Source organism: Erinaceus europaeus, chromosome 5 (assembly GCF_950295315.1).
Source record: "Erinaceus europaeus chromosome 5, mEriEur2.1, whole genome shotgun sequence".
NCBI classification, from domain to species: Eukaryota; Metazoa; Chordata; class Mammalia; order Eulipotyphla; family Erinaceidae; genus Erinaceus; species Erinaceus europaeus.
In genome coordinates, this window is record NC_080166.1 from 7,122,017 (window position 1) to 7,129,701 (window position 7,685).

The following is a 7,685-nucleotide window of genomic DNA, read 5'->3' on the forward strand; positions in this document are numbered from 1 at the left end:
AGTCACTTATCTCACAAAGGCATAATCACACTGTCAACCATTTTTGAACCAGAAAAGACGGATAGTGCAGCATGTGCTTAAAATGGATTCATTAATTATCCAAATAGATAAGTGTTTCATCAGGTATATACAGGAGATAATATTCATCTTTTATCATAGGGAAAAAAGATAAAAGTAATTCTATATATATTGGGAAGAAAAAAAAAAGCCAGCTTACTGAGCCTTTCCTAGTGTGGCCCTAGATAGTACGTCTTGCTACAGAGTTACACAAACAGAGATACAGATGATTTACTTTATACTCAGCTAGAGTCTCGGAATGCAAGACGAAAGCCATTCATTCCTCCCATAAAAGTTGCATAGTACTTATTTTGCTTCTTTATAAACATGACATCACCATAAAAATCTCACTTAGAGACGTCACTTCTTTGGACGTGTGCTTCAGAAATTGCAGCGTGTTTTTCCAAGTTATTCATAACAGTGGGGAGGCAAAGCAGTCTCATCTCAGTGATGTCTGTAGCAACAGAGGGTACTCGACTTACAGGATCAGCAGTTCAGTTTCTTACATATTCAGGGTTGCGAATAAATTATACTTACTTGCTTTTCTGAACATTTAAAAATATCTCCTAATTTTTACCTTCTGTTTGATTTTTCCTCAATTAAAAATTGTCTCCTTGTCATAAAATGTTTAAATTTCAAGAACTCTAAGCATGTAAGTATAAATGCATAAATATTTCTGAAAGAAAATCAAGGCTATTAATTGCTGACAAGTTCTATAGGAGTAAACAGTTTAGGGGAGGCAGGAAGCTATGAAATGAATGTGCACTAGTTTGCACAGGAAAATAACCTGATTTTTATTACCAGACTGTGGAGTGACATCACGTTTCTTGTGTATTACTAAGACCATTGATAAAATAGATTCCTCAAGTTCATTCACTTGCTTTCTCAGGAGCCACCCCCGGTTGCTCAGTTGGCGAGGCGTACTTGTCTGTTGATTATGTTCCTTATTCCACATTACTGAGTTAAGGAACACTCAGATCACATACATGACCAAACATATCTCTCATCCTTTCTCAGTATTGTTAAATTTCTTTAAGAGTGGAACAGTCTTGAAATGCTTTCTAACAAGTTAAAAGCAAATTTATGTAGAGCAAATAAATGATTCTACCTACCCACTTTTGAACTGACTTGTATTTTGTAATATATTATAAAATAATAGTTTTTTTCTGCCACTTGCTAAGAATAAGTTAGGTCTCATTACATGAGCACTCTAGGGGAATCTTCTCTGTGAATTAATTTTTTTTTACTATAAGTTTCTATCTGATAGATGCAATGCATGCAAGTTTGTGGCATTCAGTTTAACTACACAATCTCAGGGTCAGATTTACACTTATTAAATTTTATGCAATCAAGAAAGTTCTCTAAAACCTACTGTATATTGTGATATTGATCTTGTCAAATATTCTGAACTGTAACACCACTGACTAGATAACATATTGTTCTACACACTTGCAATTCACTGAATAATGGATTACTATTTAAGCTAGAGACACATGAAATAATTCAGTTACTAAACTACTTAAATGCACGTTGGCAATCTGAGTGAAACAGATGTGAAGGGATATAAAAAGGAAAATAACAGAAATGAAAGCAATCCGATTTGTGTGTTGTTTAATTTTCACTGCACTCTGCTAGCAGAACTCCAGTTTGTCCTTCTGAATTGTTATCAATTCATTTGAAGACTCATATAAACATTGATAAAGGGCTCCAGGGAAGCATAAGTGACAAGAAATGTTCAGAAAAGGAATAGAGACTCAGACCACAGTTTTAGGAACAAAGCTCTTCTTAAAAAAGGTTATGCTGGCAGTTTGTACTTGTAAATTGCTGGGAATGTCTTAATGGCAAATGAAGCTTAACATAAATAAGTTCAAGGAGAAAAATATTCTTTTGCTTATTATGGTAAAACTAAAGTAAGTTAAAAAACATATTACCTTAACGTGATTGAACTGTAAGTACATAATTGTTACTGATAACTGGGTCACTCATTTGCCAAAAATCAAGGAATTTTTTTTAACTGTTCAATGAAAAACCAGATAAGTGTTGACCGGTATCTATGAGCTCCCCACACTGAAACTGCCTGTGATTTACACACTTCAAAATAATGAGCATGTTAGGTTCATTTTTTTTCTGGAAATACAAAGCCCAATTTTGTTACAGTGTTTGTCTAAAGTCAGTGTATTTAAGCATCACATTTGATAATAAATACAATTAAAGCAAATTATATCACATTCACTTTGGAAATAATACTTCTAAGAAGATTGAATTTTCCCCTTTTATGACATCAAGTCAGACTAAATATTTTATCCATATTTATGTACATAGATGACTATTTTAAGTCATAAATCAAGAGACAATATGCATGAGAGTGTGAAAATTCATAGATGAGGAGAGTTATTTTATTGATTAAAATGCATATTTCTTTCTAAAGCAAGTCTACTCCTCACTATAAAAGTCAGTGTAAATAATGATCAAGTACTAAATTCACTAATTATGTTAGATTTAGCTTGTAGCAGACTGAATGGCAGCCGTAATTTTCTGCATCCCCTTCAGCCTCTCTCCAGATTAGAACTGGCACCTTCCCCTATGCAAATGAGCATCAGTTATATTACCTGACAAGCCCTTTCTCTGCAGTTCTGGCCCACCAAGAATCTTCATTCATTTTTCTCTTCGTCTTCTCTGCAAAGTGAACTGATCCTGCATAATCCCTGGAATAATGTAGTTTCTCTTGTGGAAGAGGAGTCCCCTCTCCCCTTTTACATCAAGCTAATGGAGCCAGTAGGGATCCTATTGATCTTTTCTCTATATGGTTTCCACAAGGATTTGACAGACTTCCTTACAGGTTAAACATCCAGGCTTTCTGAAGTGGCTATAAAGCTTTGTTTTTGATTTTTCCCAACTTTTTTTTTTTTGAAACCCTTACTCATCTGTAATCTTTAAAAGCTCAGTTGGTGCCATGCATAGCAAAGCCTTATTTCTTTGCAAAGCTAATCTAGACACTGTCTAGTGTTGAGTACAGTTGTCTGATTCAAATCTTCTGTTACAAAGCAGATGACATCTAGCTAGATGTCATGAGAAGAGCCTAACAATGACAATTCACTTATCCCTTAGAAAGAATCAATTCTCCCACAATGCATCTGTCAGAGAACTCTCACTCAGTAAAAGCAATTTTTCTAGCTGTCTGACACTGTAATTGCTCTTAAATTTTCAATGAACGTTTTACAAGGACTCCCCTGAACCATGATGAAAAACTTAACTTTTTTCTAAAAATGAGAGGCTGACAGGATGAAAGAGGTCTTTCTCTTTAAAGCCTTGCTTGCTTGAGTAGGAATTCTTTCATATCATCAACAAGCTGTTGAATAGAGGATAGATTACTTTCCATTTATTTCATCAATCAGATTAAAGGTTCTCCTTCACAATGCCCTTTAAACAAGAGCTGTTTATGATGTCCTCCCAGGTTTGACTTTAATGTAGTATTAAATCACTGTGGACAGTGGAGACGGTAAAGAATATATGACGGATATCTGACAACATTTAAGCATTGCATATATTTCAGTCATTATCTTCATTCTTGTCCTAGAAGAGAGGTAAACAGAAGAAAAACAGCTATAGATTTGCTATTCAGTCTGGAAAAAAAATCAACACAATTTCCTTTTATGGGTCAGTACACATAAATGCCAAGCATAGTAGTTTTTTTTTTCCCCCCTTAGACCAGTAATTTAAAAGAAAAAAAATTTATTTGAAAAGAACAGAGATTTTGTTCATTTCTATTCTCCTTGAAAATATGCATTTCCAAGCTTGAAAATGAAACTCTGAGCTCATGTGTTATCTGTGAATTCAGACAATAGGTTTACATTGGAAAATCCTCTGTTTTAAGATCTTTCAAAAATAAAATGGCCAAAATCCTGTTCATTTTTTAATTACTACTTTTTTTTTTGCCTCCAAGGTTATTTCTGGGGTTTGGTGGCTGTACCACGAATCCAATGCTTCTGGGGGCTATCCCCACCCTTTGTTGCCCTTGTGGGTTTATTGTTGTTGTGTTTATTATTTTTTGTTGTTATTGATGTCATTGCTGTTGGATAGAACAGAGAGAAATGGAGAGAGGAGGGGAAGACAGAGAGGGAGAGAGAAAGTGAGACACCTGCAGACTTGCTTCACCGCCTGTGATGCAACTCCCCTGCAGGTGGGGAGCCGGGGGCTCGAACCGGGATCCTTACTGCAGTCCTTGCGCTTTGCACCATGTTCGATTAACCCGCTGCACTATCACCAGACCCCCCATTTTAAATTAATAAATTGATATTTTTCAGAGAGGAATTTGTCAAAATTATTAAAACAATTTCTTTAATATATATGTGTGTATGTAAATATATTTGGTGAGCAAAATTATGACAAAAAGCATCAAAATTTCTTAATTCTATTGTTTGATATTCTGTCTTAGGTTTTTGGTGATATGGGAGTTGTTTAAAAATACATACTTACACACATACAAGTATATATATGCATATATATATTATTTTATTTTATTTTTATTGCCATCAAGGTTATTTCTGGGGCTTGTGCAAGAAATCCAATGCTCCTGTTGACCCATTTTAAAAATGAAACAGAGAAATTAAGAAGAAAGTGTATGGCACTAAGAGAGAAAGCACTGCTTTGCCTGTCATGAAGCTTTCCCCCTGCACATGGGTCTGGAGATCTGAACTTGGTTCCTTGCGCATGGTAATGGGTGTGCTCTTACAGGTCTGCCACCTCCCAAAGTTTCAGATTTGCTTTTACAGATGGAAGGAGAGAGACTGAGGGCCAGAAAAATAGCTCGGTGGCTTCAAAAGCAGTGAGACAATGTTGCTGGTGGTTCTCTTCCTTCCTCCCTTGCTACCTTCCACTTTCCCTTCTTCATTTCTTTCTGTCCTAACAAAAGTAAAAGGGGGAAAAAAAAGGCCACTGGAGCAGTGTTTTCATTACCCAGGTACCGAGTACCAGCCTGTATATTTCTGTGGCAATTAAAAAAAAATCTATTCATAGTCTAACTTACATAGATGTAAACCACTGATTCTACCAACCCTTAGTGACAAACCTTTCTTGTAATAATTGAATTTATCTCAGAGATCCTAGGGCTTTGATCACTTCATGATGGCAAAGGTAGGCTGTAAAAGAATTTTCTTTCGGGGAGCTGGCTGTAGTGCAGCAGGTTAAGTGCATGTGGTGCCAAGTGCAAGGGCTGGAGTAAGAATCCCGGTTTGAGCCCCGGCTCGCCACCTGCAGGGGGGCCTCTTCACAAGCGGTGAGGCAGATCTGCAAGTGCTTGTATTTCTCTCCCCCTCTCTGTCTTCCCCTCCTCTCTCAATTTCTCTCTGTCCTATCATACAACAACAACAACAACAGTGGCAACAATAACAATAATAACAACAGGGACAAAAAAATGAAAAAAAAAAAAGCAGCAGTGGATTCATAGTGCAGGCACCGAACCACAGTGATAACCCTAGGGGCAAAAAAAATCAAAAAAATTCTTTTTGGAGATTTCCTTTGTTCGTGTGTGTGTGTGTGTGTGTGTGTGTGTGTGTGTGTGTGTGTGGTGGCATGTGTATGCATAGTTATAGCACTCCTGGGGTGACTTTTTCATTCTGTTACAATTTTAAATAGAGAAAGGGGTATGAGAGATATCTCAGAACTTCTCTATCTTCTGTGGGACTTCTTCGGGTACCCCCATGTGATACCAGAGTTGGAATACTAAAGTTTCATGCTTGACATGCCACAGGCTTTATCCTCTTAGCTATCTCCTGGCCTTATGAATCTCCTCAGTTTCTGTATTTTTTCTTTACTGTCTAATTTCTTTGGGTTCATGGAGTTTGTTTAATTCTCTCTTGATTTTGGTCAGCTATGGATAGACCACTGAAGTGGGGAGGGGCACATCTTACTAGATTTTATTTTCCGTCATTTATTCTGTATTGCTTCTTGGTGTTTCTACTTTTAATAAGAAAACCAAAGGCTTCACATAAGAGTACCCTCTACTAGTTCTACTAATTCCAACCAAATTGTATGTATTGGCTTGCTTGAGACTCATTCTGTCACCTTCTGATATGGTTCCCATTCTTCTCGTCATCTTGACAATTTTCTTCTCATTGACAATTATTTTTCCTGTGTATGTAAACTACCAGTGGATACACTGCCCATAACCAGAACTAAGTCTTTACCATTGACATATATGTGAAACCCATACATTTAAATGTCTACTCCCTCTAATTATTTTCAATTCTCTCTTCACCCATTACAGTCAAGATTTTTGAAATATGGGAACAAACATGACATCATTATATCTTTTTTCTCCATTTCGGTCCACAACCTAAAATAATCCAGCTTTGGGTATAGTCTACTAAATCTCAGGTTACTGATGAAACAGACGAGTGGCTGACAAAATTGTGATATATATATATATATATATATAAATATACAATGAAATACTACTCAGCTATTAAGAATAATGAATCACCTTCTGCTACACATCTTGAATGGAGCTTGAAGAAATTATGTTAAGTGATATAAGTCAGAAAGGGAAAGAGGAGTATGGGATGATTAAAGTAGTAAACAGAAGTTGATAAAGAAAAATAAAAATGGAAATACAAAGCAAAACTTGGACTAGGTTTGGAGTATTGCACAAAAGCAAAAGACTTTGGGGGGGGGGAACTATATTTTCAGCTCCTTTGTAGGGGGTGGGCATAGGGATGCAGATTTATAGTAGTGGGAACTATGTTAATCTACACTCCTATTAACCTATAGTCTTATAAATCATTATTTAATTAAAATGATATAATTTTTCTAAGTAGAGAAAAAGGGTAAAGGAAGCTTAGTGGCCATGTGCATATATAAGACTCTAAATTTGATCAGTATCTCCTACATAAACAAGTGTGATTTCCTTTAATTTTTATTAACAATTAAAAAGAAGTCATTTACACCTTGCACAGCCAACATTAAATTTACTATTACTACTTGTGTTTCTTTTTTTTTAAATATTTTATTTTATTTATTTATTCCCTTTTGTTGCCCTTGTTGTTTTATTGTTGTAGTTATTATTGTTGTTGTCGTCGTTGTTGGATAGGACAGAGACAAATGGAGAGAGGAGGGGAAGATAGAGAGGAGGAGAGAGACAGACACCTGCAGACCTGCTTCACCGCCTGTGAAGCGACTCTCCTGCAGGTGGGGAGCCGGGTTCGAACCGGGATCCTTATGCCAGTCCTTGTGCTTTGCACCACCTGCGCTTAACCTGCTGTGCTACAGCCCAACTCCCACTACTTGTGTTTCTATAGTGCACACATGAGTAAAACCATCCATTACTAATCTTTGCTTCCTTACTTCCTTCACTAAAACAAATACCTGCAGTTATGCCCATTTTTTCCTAAAGGGCACAATATCATCTTTTAAATTGCAGAATGGTACTCCCTTAGGTACCTGTTTCAAAACTTCTTTATAAGGTCATCTGTCAATAGGCATTTAGGCTACTTCCACATTCTGGCTATTGTGTATCACAGTTCCTTTAATTCAGTATAAAGGTGTCTTTAATGGAATGTATTTTGAGCTTTGTCCAACATGACAAATAATTGATCTGAATTGGGGCAGCGAGAAGCTGGTTCAAAACTATA

The 7,685-nt window shown here is 36.3% G+C and overlaps 1 long non-coding RNA gene across 1 annotated transcript in view; it reads right to left on the reverse strand.

Moving 5' to 3' along the window:
- The window catches only part of LOC132538573 (uncharacterized), a 56,614-nt gene extending 53,610 nt beyond the window's left edge, over window positions 1-3,004 (reverse strand). Inside the window, exon 1 of the long non-coding RNA XR_009549910.1 lies at window positions 2,667-3,004. This is a non-coding gene — a long non-coding RNA (uncharacterized LOC132538573). The remainder of the gene's footprint in view (window positions 1-2,666) is intronic.
- Window positions 3,005-7,685: the final 4,681 nt, after the last annotated feature.